Source organism: Pongo abelii, chromosome 22, assembly GCF_028885655.2.
Source record: "Pongo abelii isolate AG06213 chromosome 22, NHGRI_mPonAbe1-v2.0_pri, whole genome shotgun sequence".
NCBI lineage: Eukaryota > Metazoa > Chordata > Mammalia > Primates > Hominidae > Pongo > Pongo abelii.
In genome coordinates, this window is record NC_072007.2 from 43495655 (window position 1) to 43512631 (window position 16977).

The window sequence follows — 16977 nt, forward strand, 5'->3', positions numbered from 1 at the left end:
AAGGAAGTCTTGAAGATAGACACATGCAGGGTGGCTGGCAGCCATCTGCAGAGGCCACCAAATGGAGAATGGCAAATGTTAAGGCCAAGATAGTGGAGCCATTCCAGACATCTTTGAAACCAGTCTTATAGACTCTCCTCCCTCTGATTCCCCCCTCTCCTGTCCCAACTTTACACACCCAAGGCCTGGCAGTTCTGCTGATTGGCTAGCCTGGATTTGCACAGAGAACAACTCACTGGACCAGATGTGCTTCATCAACCCCATGGTTAGACAATAGCATTCTGACTACAGTGGTGCATCCTCAGCCTCCCCAGGCAAACAGATTCTTGTCCCATACATCCCTTACTTACAGCCTTGGAGCTGGGATGATGGCGGTTACCCTTATCATGCTAACTGGCTTATAGACCCACTACAGACCTCACCCTGCTGTCTCAAAATGTAATCTACCCATATCTAAAGGGTTGTCTTAAGGATGCATGAATGTATCTAAATAATTATCAATGATGCTTGTTTGCAATAAAGTGATTATCTTGCTCTACAATCAATTTATTGCAAACAAGCATCATTAGAAAAATATTGTTATAACCTTCTTTACAAAATCATGTATAAGAGATTTCATGCAAAATAGACCATGACAACTGCCATTGTAGTAGATGGGACCCAGAAAGAACAGCCCTTTGCTTAAAGTAGGATTCTATGTGCACTCACTTTACCATAAGACTACTGTGACTTACTGAGTGTACCAGGATGTTAGAGGTGTAATTTAATTTCTCAAAGAGATTGAAAGCCAGAGCCTGGGTTCAAAGGGTAAGGAAGGCTTGCTGCTTTCTTTTCTTTTCCTTTTTTTTTTTATTTTCTTTTCTTTTTTGAATAGGGTCTCGCTCTGTCACCCAGGCTGGAGTGTAGTGGCATGATCATGGCTTACTGCAGCCTCAACCTCCCGGGCTCAAATGATCCTTCCACCTCAGCCTCCCGAGTAGCTGGGACTACAGGTGCACACCACCATGCCAGGCTAATTTTTAAATTTTTTTGTAGAGACCCCCAGGGGTCTCCCTATGTTGCCCAGGCTGGCCTCAAACTCTTGGGCTCAAGTGATCCTCCCGCCTCAGCCTCCCTAAATGCTGGGATTACAGGCATGAGCCACCACTCCTGGCCAACGCAAAGCTTTCCACACCCCTCTGGGTTGGGGGATAGGGGCAGGTCTAATGAAACAGCAGGTAGTTCTGAATTAACACTGAATCTCTCAGCCATTGATTCTAGACCCCAGAAGTCAGCAGGGGCCTTTCCCTTTGGAGATGGAAGTGCCATTGGCTCAGCCCTTTCAATATCACGACCCAAGATGTCAACTCATTGGCCCTGCATCCTGTCCTTGGATCTCCCCATTTACTCTATTGTAACCTCAGGACTTCTTCAAGTCTGCCGAAGGAATCCACTCACACAAAAGAAGCACTGTGGGCGCCTTGGAAAGTATGGTAGAGAGGCGGGGTGGGGTGCAGGTCAGTAATTATGGCATGTACTCCACAGCAAATAACCTCACAATAATGCTTTGGTATTTCTGTTCCCCACACCCCTTTCCCGATACCCCCCCTCAGGGGGCAGAAGTTTGTGCTCTCTGTGTCTGTCTCTGTCCCTCTCTCCTTTGCAGCCCAGTGCCCACCCTCACTGCAGCCCTCACCTAACCCCTCAATCCCACACCCCACGCTGCCTCTAACCCATTCAGTGCCATGGTGGGCATCTGTAGGGAACTCCAGCTCCCTCCAGCCCCTATACCACCTGTCATTTCTAATCCCTTCTAGTAGCTCCCCTGAACCCTCTCTTTAATAAGATCTGCCCTTTTTAAAAATCATATTTTAATTGTAATTTTAATTTTCAAAATGTCCATTCTCTTAACAACCTTAACCAATTCTCATTGAGTGCCTTCTGCTTTGTGGTCACAAAGGGGGCTCTGGAACCAGACGTTGGGGTTAGAATCCTGGATTCGCCACTTACTGTGTGACTTTGGGCAAGTTATTTAACCTCTCTGGGCCTCTATTTTCTTGTCCACAATATAGGGAAGGTGATAATAGTAGCTGACTCTTAGGGTTGGTGTGAGAGAATGAGTCACCGAATTAGTGGCTGGAAGGCACGAACAGTGGTGCCCAGCATGGAGCGAGTTCAATAATGTTAGATGCCACTGTGCGGAGGCACCAGAGGGACCCAATAAACACACACAGAGGGACAAGCAAACCCACAGTACCGGGTCACAATGCCACAATGGTGGAAATGCAAGGTACTATGGGCTTTATTGGAGGGTCACCTAACCCACACTGGGGTGTGAGATCACATCACCAACCCCAACAGACTCGGGGCTGTGCTGGGGTGGGGGGTGCTGAAGTTCTAGCCTCAGTGTCAAGCCACTTCTGATCACAATCCAATTCACCCACATCACACACACCATGGCACACACATCATACACACACATACACACCATGCAAACACCACATACACACATAACACACAAATACCACATCCACCACCCACACAGCACACACACATACCACATACCCCACAGCCCCCCAACAATAACACCATATGCACACCACACACACACACACACACACACACACACACGAAACAGGTCGCTACTTCCCTCCTATGTACTATGTGCCCTGCTATTTTCTATTCTGTTCCATTTCATGCCATTTCTTCTCAGTGGGACTCACTAAGTTGATTTCAGGACCCACTAATAGGCCTGAGCAGGAGTTCAGAAAACATTGACTTGGAGGGAGGCAAAGGAAACCCTTAAACCTCTGTGAAATGGAGCTTTGACCTGTGGTCTGCCCTTGACCTCTAAATGAGGTGAGCCTCACACTAGGGGTGCCCTGTCCTGAGACATAGCCATAGCAGTAGGCCATCTTACTATTGGGCTGCCCTGGCCTAGAACGGGAGAAGCAGAGCCTCGTCACCAGCTGGGACAAGGGCAGCCCGAGGAGAGACCCTTTCACGATGTCTGCACAGCTCCATTTGACCTAAGAAGTAACCTCACTGGTTTTTGTTTCTAATCACCCCTTCATTTCACAATGGCCTGCGGGTTTCTTTTGCCACCTTCTAAAATCAATGTTTTCCAAAGTGCAGCTGAGTCATGACACATCAATTTAGTGAGTCTCAGACAACATTTTTTAAAAAAGAAAAAGGAAGGCATGGGATAGGATAGGATAGGATAAAGTAGAGCATGTGGCACAAGGATAAGTACTGATGTGGTGTGTGTGGGTGTGTGTGTGTGTGTGTTGGGATTCAACGTTCTTCAACTATCAACCCTGCTATTAATAGGTGAAACTATAAACACAGGGCAAAATCCATCATATCTGGTGATTCAGACACAGAAGTAGAGTGGAGCAACTTGAGAAATTACAGGCTGAAAAATACACACCTGAAGTCCACAGCCCATGACTGAATCTGCTAGATGATGACTCAGTGGTTGCTGAGGAATTTAATCATCTGGACCATGTCCTTCCCTAGTTAATTTTCAACCCAGATGATCATATATCCTGTTTCGGGCAGGCACATTTCTGGCGCTAAGACCAGGGTCCCTATTCAGGCTTAGTGGATGACTCAACCTCCTGAGAGGCACTTCAGAAGCCCTCGGGCCAAGATTGCTTTCCTCTTCTATGCCTATCCCAGGAATGTGGCCACTGCTCAAAATGTGGGAATTCCCTTCCAGAATTCCCCTTGAAGCTGCTGCGTGGTTCTTAGACCACATCTGAGCAATGTCTGCATCACTAGAATATTTGGCCTCAGTTGGGTTCGTTTCTTTAAAAAAAAAAAAAAAAAGTTTTTTTTCTCAACTAAGACTTAGGACAAGGGGGTCTTAATCTGATCATTTTTTTCTGTTTTATATGATTTCCATGAAAACTACAACAAAATAAAGTTAAATTCTATTTAAGTGCCTTTTTCATGAATTGCCTTTGTTAGAAAAAAAATTAAATGTTTTTGTCTCACTCTGTCACCCAGGCTGGAGCACAGTGGCGTGATCATGGCTCACTGCAGCCTTGACCTCCCGGACTCAGGTGATCCTCCCACCTCAGCTTCCCAAATAGCTGGGACTACAGTTGTGTGCCACAACGCCTGGCTAATTTTTGTATTTTTTGTAGAGACAGGGTCTCACCAGGTTGTCCAGGCTGATCTTGAACTCCTTGGCTCAAGCGATCCACCCACCTCAGCCTCTCTGAGTGCTGGGATTACAGGCATGAGCCACTGCACCCAGCCAGAATTACATTTTTTTAAATGGTACCGTCCTAGAAAATCCAGGATGTGCAGTGATCACGTATGAATGCATGGACCTGCACACACAGGAGTGAACACGAGACCCACCCCTGCCAGGTCACCACTCATATCTCACCCCAGCCCACGCTGGCTCACGCTCCTCCCCACACACCATTGACCCCATCATTGCTAGGTCCCCACTTGACTTCTCAACAGATTCAAGACAACTGGCCTTCGTCCCCTCTTCTAGAAACACCCTCTTTTCTGGGCTCTGTGTAACACCTGGTCTTTCTCCCCTCTCTGGCCACTTCTCAGCTTTTTTTTTCTTTCTTTGTTTCTTTCTTTTTTTGCCATTTCCTCTTCCTCCACACCAAGCTTGTCCAACCCGCAGCCCACGACAGCTTTGAACGCAGCCTAACACAAATTCGTAAGCTTTCTTAAAACATTATGAGATATGTGTGTGTGTGTGTGTGTGTGTGTGTGTGTGTGTGTGTTTAGCTCATCAGCTATCATTATTGTTAGTGTATTTTATGTGTGGGCCAAGACATTTCTTCTTCTTCCAGTGTGGCCCAGGGAAGCCAAAAGATTGGACACCCCTGCTCTACAACATCTCAACATAGGCCTTTTCATGTTTCATTCTAGATTCTCTCTCTAGACTACAAGTTCTTAAGGGGAAGTGGCATTGGGAAATGTGTGAAGGCGGCTTTGGTTGTCACAACAACAGGGTGGATGCTGTGTTACTAGTGTTTAGTGGATGGCGGCAGAGGGACCAAAGGCAGTATCACCAAAGAACTGTCCATCCTCGCATGCCAATAGCCACACTCCATAGAGAAACACTGCAATGGCATCCACTCCCACAGATTCAGTTACCATCTGCCAGCCAAGGCCTGCCCAGCCAGACCTCTCCTCTGAGCACTGGTGTTCCCCTTAGACATCTAACAGGCACATCAGAGTCAACGTGTCCAAAGCCCACTCATCATCTTCTCTGTAAATCTGCTTCTTCTCCAAGATGTCCTTCCTCTGTGCTCACCATCACCATGAAGCCAGGTATTTAAGCAAAGGGAGTCATCTATATAAAGCCAATCCTCCGTATTCATGGGGGATTGTTTCCAGGCCCCCATGGATACCAAAATCCACAGATGCCCAAGCCCTTTGTATTAGGTTGGTGCAAAAGTAATTGCAGTTTTTGCCTTTTCGTATTTATGGCAAAAATCGCAATTACTTTTGCAACAACGCAATACAAAATGGCATAGTATTTGCATATAACTTATGCACACCTCCAGTATACTTTTTTTTTTTTTTTTGAGATGGAGTCTTGCTCTGTTGCCAGGCTGGAGTGCAGTGGCACAATCTCGGCTCACTGCAATCTCTGCCTCCCAGGTTCAAGTGATTCTCCTGTTTCAGCCTCCTGAGTAGCCGGGATTACAGGCGCGCACCACCACATCCAGCTAATTTTTGTATTTTTATTAGAAACAGGGTTTCACCATGTTGGCCAGAATGGTCTCAATCTCCTGACCTCATGATCCGCCTGCCTCGGCCTCCTAAAGTGCTGGGATTACAGGCATGAGCCACTGCACCCGGCCTAGTATACTTTAAATCAGCCCTAGATTACTTATAATACCTAATACAATGTAGATACTTTGTAAATAGTTGTTATGCTATATTTTTAATTTGCATTTTTTTATTCTTGTATTGTTGTTTTATTGGGGCTTTCTTTCCAAATTTTTTTGATCAGCAGTTGGTTGATCCTCAGATGTGGAACCAATGGCTATGGAGGGCAGACTGTACCTGCCTCTCCCTCCACACCCAACCTAACCACCAAATCCTACTAATCCAGCTCCTAAATATCTGCAACACCCATCCACTTTTCTTCTCCTCCACTGCCAGCATGCTAATCTTGGCCACTGTCATCACCTGAACTCCTGCAGTAGCCCCCTCCTGGGTCTCCCAGCTTTCATTCCTGCCTGTTTCGGAGCCCCCATCCTCACCGCAACACGTCATCTTCAAAACAGCTGCTCTGATCCTATCACTCTGGCTTAAACTCCCCAGTGGCTTCCTGTTCCTCTCAGACTACAGCCCAAATCCTTAATCCTGCCTCTGAGGACAGCCCTGCAGGGTCTCCCGGTGCCTTCCTTTCCAGCAAAGCTTCCCCTTACTTTGGCCATGTTGACCTCCTGCCACTTCCTCAATGGCTCTGTTCCCCTTCCACCACCCCACCTTAATGAATGCCCTTCCCTCTGCCTGACAGGCTCCTCCCCACCTGCCCTTCCCTCCCATGGCTGATGCCTAACACTCTTCCATTGCTCTTCCAACACTCTTCCCCATTGGTTCAACACTGCTTCTTCCAGGAAGCCTCCCCAGGCCCCTGGATAAATCCCTGTGAATTCTCATAGTGCTTAGACTGTCTCTTTTCTAGAACTGACCACAAATGTCATGAATTACCTAGTTGCAAAAGTATTTAATGTCCATCTTCACTGCTCTGTAAGCAGCCCTGTGGACAAGGAATGAGCCAGCCTCATTGACTGTGGGTGCTGTGGCTCCCAGCACAGTGTCTTGCAAACGGACATTCAGTAAATATCTAGTGCCGATTCCCCTAAGACAAACCTTGGAGGAACTATAAAGAGAGAACTGACAAGATTTTGAGAAAATCCGTGGGATGTGTCGGGAGGGGAACAGCTGGGAAAGGGCCAGGAGACTTTGGCCAGGAGCAGGATCAGTGGATGGCTGTGGAAAGGGTAAAACAGAAAAGGAACTATGGGTGTCTGCACTTGCCCCTTCCCCTACCAATGCTAGGGACAAACAGTGCCTGCCCCTACCCCGATGCTGACTTAGACCTGTGTCCAGATGTCCCAGGAGTAAAATGCAGGCATCTGACAAGTCCTGTGCCTGTGAGGAGCTGGAAAAAACAGGTGGGAAGAAAAATCCCAGGCAGTTGCTCCCTTCTCTAACACCACCCCTTCCAAACCCTCAGGCCAGGGGAACTGCGATCCAAAAAGTGCCCCTTCCTAAACCACTCCTCCCTGGGGACCAAAGATGGAGCATTGACCTGAAACATTGTTTTGCTGGGTGTGGAGTAACTGAGGGTGGCACAGTTGTCTGGGACTGATCTGTCCCCACCCCATCTCTCCATAGGTATTGCCTAACAGAGAAGCCAACTGACCTAGCCACTGCCATGGAGAATGAGGTCAAAATAGCAAGGTAGTTGAGAAGCAAACCATTTAAAAAAATTTGAATTATAGATTCCATCAGAAGAGGAAATGTTGGAAAAGTCCAAGAAGTTAAAATTAGCCTAATAAGCTTAATAGGAAATAAAGAGAAATGAAACAATACTAAGACAACATTAAAAAGGAACCACGCATAAGAAATAAAAAATATATTAGTTGAAGGAAAGAACACAGAAATGTGACTAAACAGTAGAATGAATACAACTCAAGGACAAATTAGTGAGTTGGAAGTTGAAACTGAGGAAGTTCTTCAAATGAGGGACAAAAAATAGAAAATATTAGAGAAAAGCCAAAAAAATGGAGTATTTACATACAAATGCTAACATCCATATCATAAGGCTCAGAGAGTCAGAGGAATAAAATGAAAAGAAAGAAATATTTGAAAGAATAATGAAGCTAGATTTCCTAGAATTCAAAAAGAAAAAAAGAAGTACCTCAGAATGAAAGGGCCTACAGAAAGACAAAGAGAAGAAAGAAAGAGAAAAATATATCACACCTTATGGTAAAATATGAGACTATGAAAGACAAAGAAAATTCTGCAAAGAGTAAATCATACAAAGTACCAACATCAAGATTGACACCAGATTTCCCCACAGCATCAGTGGATCGAGGAAAACAATGGAGCAGTATCAACAAAGTACTGAAGGATATGACCTTAGAACCTAGAAATACATATCCAGCCAAACTGCCCTTTAATTAAGTATCAGGGCATGAAACAAATATTCTCAGTCATATAAGACCTCAAAACTTGAATAAGTAGAGAAACAAATAAAAGAGTTGCTGCAAGAAACAAATAAAAATAATCAAATACCTTACAAAAGTTGGTTGTAGTAAACAACAAATTTTTTAAATTCTAAGACCAGGCTGGGTGTGGTGACTCATGCCTATAATCCCAGCACTTATGGCGGCCAAGGCAGGAGAATCGCTGGAGGCCAGGAGTTAGAGACCACCCTGGCCAACATGGCAAAACCTCATCTCTACTAAAAATACAAAAATTAGCTGGATGTGGTGGTGTGTATCTGTAGTCCCAGCTACTCAGGAGGCTGAGGCATGAGAATCACTGGAACCCAGGAGGTGGAGGTTGCAATGAGCCGAGATCAAGCCACTCCACTCCAACCTGTGTGACAGAGCGAGACTCTGATTTAAAAAAAAAAAAAAAAAAAAAAATTCTAAGACCAATGAACAAGAAAAAAGAGACTTACACTTGCCCGGACTTAAAAGTATAGATCAGGAATATTTGTGTTATAATGTTAAATTATATAAAATTAGATTTACTGTATATAATTGTCTAAATCAGAATACCTTTGAGAGTAAAAGGTATTATTTAAGAATTGTATCAGGAAAAGACAAAGTAAACTAGGCCTGTCTCAGGCAAATCAGGACATATGGTCAGTCATGGTATATAAAATAGATCAGAAAATATGAAGGATGAGGAGGGCCCCCAAAATGATAAAAAGTTTAATTCCCCAAGTATACATAAAGCAAAAATTGATAGAAATATATACAGATAAATTGAGAAATCCACCTTCACAGTGGGAGATTTTAGCATACCATTGTAAATAATAGGTCAAGTAAACAAAAAAACTCAGCAGGAATGTAAAAGATTTGAACTTCACCTAATGAATACAGAAAGTTATGCCTCTAAAACTTAAGTGATACGTTTTTAGGTCAGGTGCGGTGGGTCATGCCTGTAATCCTAGCACTTTGGGAGGCCGAGGCGGGCGGATCACGAGGTCAGGAGATCGAGACCATGCTGGCTAACACGCTGAAACCCCGTCTCTACTAAAAATACAAAAAATTAGCCAGGCAAGGTGGCAGGCACCTGTAGTCCCAGCTACTCGGGAGGCTGAGGCAGAGAATGGCGTGAACCCGGGAGGCGGAGCTTGCAGTGAGATGGGATGGCACCACTGCACTCCAGCTTGGGCAACAGACCAAGACTCCGTCTCAAAAAAAAAAAAGATACATTTTTAAGCACACATGAAACTTTTATTAAAATGGATCACATACTAGACCATAAAAAACTAAACAAATTTCAAAGAATGCATATCACATAACCAGGTCTTCCAGTCACAGTATAATTAAGATGGAACCTAATATTAAAAAAAAAAAAAACGCTTGCATATTTGCTAGTGGGGATATACATTAATGCAAGAACATTGGAGAAAAGTTTGACATTTCCTTCTAAAGTTAAAAATTCACATATCCGGCCGGGCGCGGTGGCTCATGCCTGTAATCCGAGCACTTTGGGAGGCCAAGGCGGGCAGATCACGAGGTCAGGAGATCAAGACCATCCTGGCTAACACGGTGAAACCCCGTCTCTACTAAAAATACAAAAAATTAGCTGGGCGTAGTGGTGGGCGCCTGTGGCCCCAGCTACTCGGGAGGCTGAGGCAGCAGAATGGCATGAACCTGGGAGGGGGAGCTTGCAGTGAGCCAAGATCGCGCCACTGTGCTCCAGCCTGGGCAACAGAGCCAGACTCCGTCTCAAAAAAAAAAAAAAATCACATATCTTATGATATAACAATTTCAGTCTAAGAATTATACCTAAAATGCTTGCACAAGTACAAGAATATTCATAGCACCACAGTTCTCAATAACCAAAAACTGGAAACAACTCAACTGCTCATCAAGAAAAGGGAGAAGAATAAACTATGGTTGTATTCATTTTCTATTGCTACATAACAAATGACAAACGTAGCAGCTTGAAACAGCACCCATTTATTATCTCAGTTCTATAGGTCACATGTCTGGACATGTCATGGCTGGGTTCTCTACTCAGGGGCCCACCAGGCTGAAATTAAGCTGTTGGCAGGGCTGCAATCTCATCTGAAGGTGAGGGCCCTCTTCCCAGCTCACTGGTTGTTGGCAGAATTGAGTTCCTAGAGGGTGAAGGAGTGAGTCTCCACCATCTTGCCAGCTGTCAGCTGGAGCCATTCTCAGCTTCTAGAGGTTGCTGGCCCCGTGGTCCTTTCCACGACACGATAGTTATCTTCTGCAAGGCTGGCAGGAGATTTTCACTGCTACTTTGGATGTCTGACTTGCCTGTCTCTGATTCTAGACCCAGGTTTAAAGTGTTCACATGTGATTAGATCAAGCTCCCTTCCTTCAGGTCCACCGATGAAGGGCATTAATTATGTCTGCAAAACCCATCACAGTAGCACCTAGATTCAAGTTTGATTGAACACTGTATGTTCCCCAGGGCCCAGAATCTTGGCAGCCATCTTCAAATTCTGCGTCCTACAATGGTCTATTCACACAGTGAAATATTACACAGCAGTCAGGTAGAGTGGATGATAGCTGCCTGCAACAAAGGGATGAGGCTTGGCAATTTGACATGTAGAAAATATAGACCCAAAAGACTGTAAATTTAAAACAACTAAAATTTTAAAAGTACATTTAAGGAACACATATAGAAAATATAAAGCAATATAAAAAAGAAAGGAAGGAGAGGAACTGGATTCTGAATTCATTGCCCAGATTTTGGGGAAGCAGGAGGAGGGGTCTGTGGGTTCATAGATGCCATTATACTATTTAAAATAACTACTGAATAACTAACTAAATTAAAGCAGGAGAAATATGGACCAGTGAGAAGAGAATGTCAAGAATGAATGATTATGATTTTTCCTATTCTGTGCAACCTGATGTCTAACAATGAAGAAGTTCGGCCTCGATGGCTCACACCTGTAATCCCAGCACTCTGGGAGGCCAATGGGGGTGGATCACTTGAGCCCAGGAGTTTGAGACCACCCTGAGCAATATGGCAAAACCGTGTCTCTACAAAAAATACAGAAAAATTAGCGGGGCATGGCGGGGCGCACCTGCAGTCCCAGCTACTGGGGAGGCTGAGTGGGAGGATCACTTGAGCCTGAGAGTTTGAGGCTGCAGTGACCTGTGGTTGCACCACTGCACTCCAGCCTGGGCAACAGAGCAAGATCCTATCTAAAAAAAAAAAGATTAGGAAAACAAAAAAGATTTAAAAGATTTGAGAAATGAAAGAACATATTATGGAATTACAAAATGTATTCCCTCCAGGGCCGGCGAAGCAGCTTGGTTTCCAGATAGCACCAAAGAAGCGCCAAGGGATTTGTCTCCTCAGGTCAAACCTCTCTCCCTGGAAAACTTCCAAAATGTAAGTCAAAAGTATTATTTGTTCTTGGAGAAGCCTAGTCAGAAAATACTAAGGATAATCAGATGGCACTGTCACCCCTCAGACCTCAGTCGGCCTCTTACTCCTGTTTCCTGTTTCCTGTTTCCTCCACCCCCGCCCAGGCACCACTAGTTCCTTTGCATCAGCATTTAAAAACACTCAATGGCGCACTGTGGGAGGCGGAGGCAAGACGATCACTTCAGCCCGGGAATTAGAATCCAGCCTGGGCCACATAGCGAGACCCTGTGTCTATTCAAAAAAAACATTCTTTTAATTATAAAAATAGAAAAATAAACACACTCAAGACTTTCCCATTTGGGGGAGAAAAAAAAGAAAGAATGAAGCAGGACCCCTCTCCTCCCCCACATCTGCCTCCAGCTGCAACATATCTCCTTTCCTTGCCTTCCTAGCAAACTTGTCGAAAACAAGTCCTCTACATTCTTATCTCGTCCCCTCCCCGTTGCGCAAAACCTGCACTCAACCAAGTCACCAGCGACTTGTTCAGCACTTAATCCTCCTGATAACTCAGTGCCCTTGGACTCTGTCACCCACTTCCTCCCAGAACCCTTTGTCTTCGCAGCTGTGATGGCACTCTGGTGGCTTTTCTATAATCTCTCTGCTCCTTTTCTGTCTTGTCTGCTCGCTGTTGCCCTAGATCTGCCCTCACATCCTCAGTTTCTGTTCTCCCATCTCTCTGGAGTAGTTCATCTGCGCTCACAGGACCAACTGTTGCCAGACACTGCTGGTCTCCAGATCCATTCTCGCAGTCTAAATCGTGTTCACTCTGGACATACGGAAGCAGCCGCCTCCAGGAAACCTCCGCAATGCCTTTAGCAATTCCACCTCTCTGTGGAAATGCATCATTTCTTTCACCCTCAGCATGCTGCTTCTTGTTGTATACTATATTAGGGTTCTCCAGAGAAACAGAACCAATGAGGTATGTGTGTAGAGGGAGAAAGAAGGGGAGAGAGGGAGAAAGAGAGGAAAACTGATTGGTTTTAAGGAGTTGATTCATAAGATTGTGGGGGCTGGCAAGTCTGAAACTTGCAGGACGGGCCAGCAGGCTGGAGACCCAGCGGAAGGTTGATGTTGCAGCTTGAGTCGGAAGGCAGCTAGAAACAGAATTCCCTCTTGCTCAGGGACTTCAGTCTTTTCTCCTTAGGCTGATCTGATGAGGCCAGGCCCTATTATGGAGGATAATCTGCTTTATTCATGGTACATGTTTTCACATCTTTAAAATACCGTCACAGCAACATCTAGGCTGGTGCCTGACCAAACAACTGGGTACTGTGGCCCAGCGAAATTAACACATGAAATTAACCATCACACATACCATCTTAGAAAATGGTTCCACCATCTAACAGATGCCTTAATCCAGGATCCTGGGAGTTTGCCTCTCAGTTCCTTATATGACCCAAACTTCACACAGCCAATCTAGCACCAAATTTTATGTACTCCTCTTCCTCAATATTTCTCATCCATCCCCACTGCCTCCTAGTCCAGGGCTCTATTACATCTGAACTGCTACAAGAGCATCCTTGCTGCACTCAAGTTTCCAGTCTTACTTTCTCCAAATCTTTCCTAGACACAGCAAAAGAGAGAGAAAGCTTGTTAACTTGTGAATCAGATCATGCTGAATTTTCTACATAATCTGGATTCCTCGCAAATGCCACAGCTGTCACACAGTCTGGTACAGGTGGGATCTATCATTGATTCAGACATCATGAGTGTTATTGGGTGTGATTTTCCAAAATGGAGAAGAACTCATGGTAAATTTCTGAGCAAGACAGAGTACAATCTTCTCTCAATTTACACAGCAGTTACAATTCTGGAAAATGCAGTGATATTAAAACCCTACTATCTGAGTCTGCATGGCTGCTATAATAAAATGCCATCAAATGGGTGGCTTAAGGAACAGAAATTTCTTTCTCACAGTTCTGGAGGCTTGGAGGGCAAGATCAAGAGTTGGTTATTGGTGAGGGCTCTCTTCCTGGCTTGTGGATGGCCGTCTTCTTGCCGTGTCCTTACTCGTAGGGACAGTAAGAATTCTCTCCTGTCCCTTCTTATAAGGGCACTAATCTCATCGTGAGGGCTCCATCTTCATAATCATGACTTAGTCGCCTCCCAAAGGTTCAACATTCAAATACCATCACATCAGGTGCTAGGACCTTAACATATGAATTTGAGGGGTCACGATTCAGAAAGTATGGTAAAATGTAAAACACAGTTAGGTTCTAAGCTCAACTCATTAGAAACATATTTTGTTTTTGTTTTTGTTTTTTACCTACATAAAGATCTAACCATGGATTCAAGAGTCTTGAAGAGCTCAGAACTACTTTCAACATGGGAGACCATCCTGAAATTACAGAATATTTAGCATCTCTGGCCTCTACCCACCAAGTGCCAGTAGCACCTGCCCACCATCATGATAACCAATTTTGATCCCACAACTTTCCACAATGCCTCCGGGGGGGTGAACATACCCCACCACTGGACTTCTACCACTAACCCCAACCCACACCTGTAGCTTAAGCCCAACTTTCTAATCACATATCTCAGTCCTTTAGCCAGGAATCCCATTTTCCTACCATGGCAGTCTCTACTCCAGAGTCATTCATCACGAACCCTCCCCTCAAAGCTTTGGCATTCTTACTGAATGCTGATTTTTGCTGAACGCTTATTCTTCCTTTTTTCTTTTTCTTTCTTTCTTTTTTTTTTTTTTCTTTTGAGATGGAGTCTTACTCTGTTGCCCAGGCTGGAGTGCAGTAGCACGATCTCAGCTCACTGCAGCCTCTGCCTCCTGGGTTCAAGCAATTATCCTCCCTCAGCCTCCAGAATAGCTGGGACAGGCATGCACCACCACATGGGCTAATTTTTTGTATTTTTAGTAAAGACAAGGTTTCGTCATGTTGGCCAGGCTGGTTTCAAACTCCTGACCTCAAGTGATCCGCCTGCCTCAGCCTCCCAAAGTGTTGGGATTACAGGTGTGAGCCACCATGCCCAACCCTGAATGCTTATTCTTTTGCTGACTTTATCATCCTCATCTTTTTTCCTTCCCAATTTCCAGACCCAGTGGAAATTCCTTCATCCCTCCCCAATCAGTTAATCAGAAACAAAATAATCCAGTTTGGGCTCTGAACTCGAGGGGTTCAGTAAATATTGTTTGCAAACAAATGTCATCCTCACTTTTCCTGGCTACACCTGCCCGAGGGATGAACAGGAAGAGGTCTGGACAGCAACAAAATGATCCTGGAAACATTACTTGGTTCTTCTCTCACACCCAGAGAAATTATTGAAATTTCAAGTGCAAGTTCGCTCCCTGCCAGCATCATAGATCATTCGAGTCCCCAAAGTGTGGTTTAGAGCTCTCCAGAATTGCACTTTTGGCAGGATTCCCTACAGCATTCTTCTGTGAGTTTCCTACAGCTCTCCCTGTGGGGGACACTGACTGCATTCTCCCTGGGGTGAGTTTGGGGACCTTCGAAGGGTCCTATACCCAAAACCTAAGATCAAGTCTAGGCACCTTCATTAGCCCTTACCAGTCTCATTTGAGCAGCGTGCCCACTGGGGCTACTCCCATAGAAGAGCAGGATCTCCTACAAATCCATCAGGTCCTCATGCACGGCGATCTCCCAGCAGATGGGCATGGGTCATTGGGAGACCCAAGAATCTTGAGAAACAGTTGATGAGACTTGGGTTGTTGTTGTTTTTTTATGAATCTACATTTCTGTAGTAACTCACTGAATGATATTCAATAATGTCTATGCAAAATTAACTCACTGCCACAATCTAAAGCAAGCTTGAGAAATGGTCTGGACACCACAGGACTGTGGCAGCCACAGAGCCCTGGCACCTTCCCCATGAGAAGGCTGGTGGGGTGAGGCTGTGTGCAGAACCAAGCCCAAGTTAGTACACTAGCTTAAAAAGAGAGTGAAAGAGGAAGCCAATGAGCAATTCTGAGAATCAGAGGTGGAGAAACCAGGTCATGTGCATGTGGTTAAGTCACTGAGACAAAGATGGGTGTGCTGGAAGCTGTTGCCTCTTTCTCAATCTTACAAAGCCAGGAGCTTGCCAAGGCTGCAATGCCCTATTAGTAAAGGTTGAGCATCCAAATCGCAAATCCAATATGCTCCATAATCTGAAACTTTTTGAGCACTCAGCGGAACTCCTGGAGCATTTTGGATTTGAGATGTTTACATTAGAGTTGCTCAACCTGTAGCAACATGTAGCAGCTGAGCAGAAAGAAGCACTCCCTCCCCACCTCACTTCCTTCCACCTGCCTGGGGTGGCTAAGGAGGGCAGTTGGCGAAAGAGAGAGGCTAAGTGTGGTCAAATTTTAGTCTGTGGTTTCTCAGTCAGAGACTCAGTGAGGGAACTGGCCCCCACTGTCCTCACATGTGCAAATTTGAAGTTGACCTCATAGCTTCTCATGAACAATGCCATCTGGAACCTCAGCCAGGGCCTACCAAGAGGAAGCCAGAGTTGAATATTTGGCCTCACAAGCAAATGTGACCAATGAGAAGTTCATGCCAGAGTCGGGGCTAGATTTGGTTCTCCTAATTTGGCACTCCTTCCCCTGACCCCCCGGGAGACTAGAAAGTTGTAGGAGTATGGATTTTATGAAGAGAAGGATCAAACCCACATTAGTAGTCTCTCCAGCCCAGAGAAATGCTTTCACTGAGTCACCTTCCAACAGGCAGTCTTTGATATGCAAGAGTATTACATATTTAAAATGTTCTTTCTCCACCAACCTCCTTCGTGATCCTCTCGGCAGATAATATTGCCACATATTTCCTGTTAAGAGCATGTAAGCCTAAAATATCTGAGACAGGTCTCGGTCAATTTTGAAAGTTTATTTTGCCAAGGTTAAGGACACACGCATGACAAACCCATGACACAGCCTCAGGAGGTTCTGACAACATGTGCCCAAGGTGGTCAGGGCACAGTTTGGATTTATACATTTTAGGGAGACATGAGACATCAATCAATATGTGTAAGATGTGCGTTGGTTTGGTCTGGAAAGACGGGACAACTCAAGGCGAGAAGGGGGCTTCCAGGTCATAGGTAGATAAGAAACAAATGGTTGCATTATTCTGAGTCTCTGATGAGCCTTCACTGAATACACAATTTACACATGAAAGGAGAGTAGAGGAATAGTCTGGCTTAGTGAAACAACAGGGCAGAGGAAACAATCAGATATGCATTTGTCTCACGTGAGCAGAGGGGCACTTTGAGTTCTGTCCTTTGTCCACACAAGGAATTTCCTTGTGGACAAATTGTGAGAGAAGTATGTAGCTTTTTTTTTTTTTTTTAAATCATTGTTGCTGTCTTATTTAGGAATGAAATAGGAGGCAGGTTTGCCTG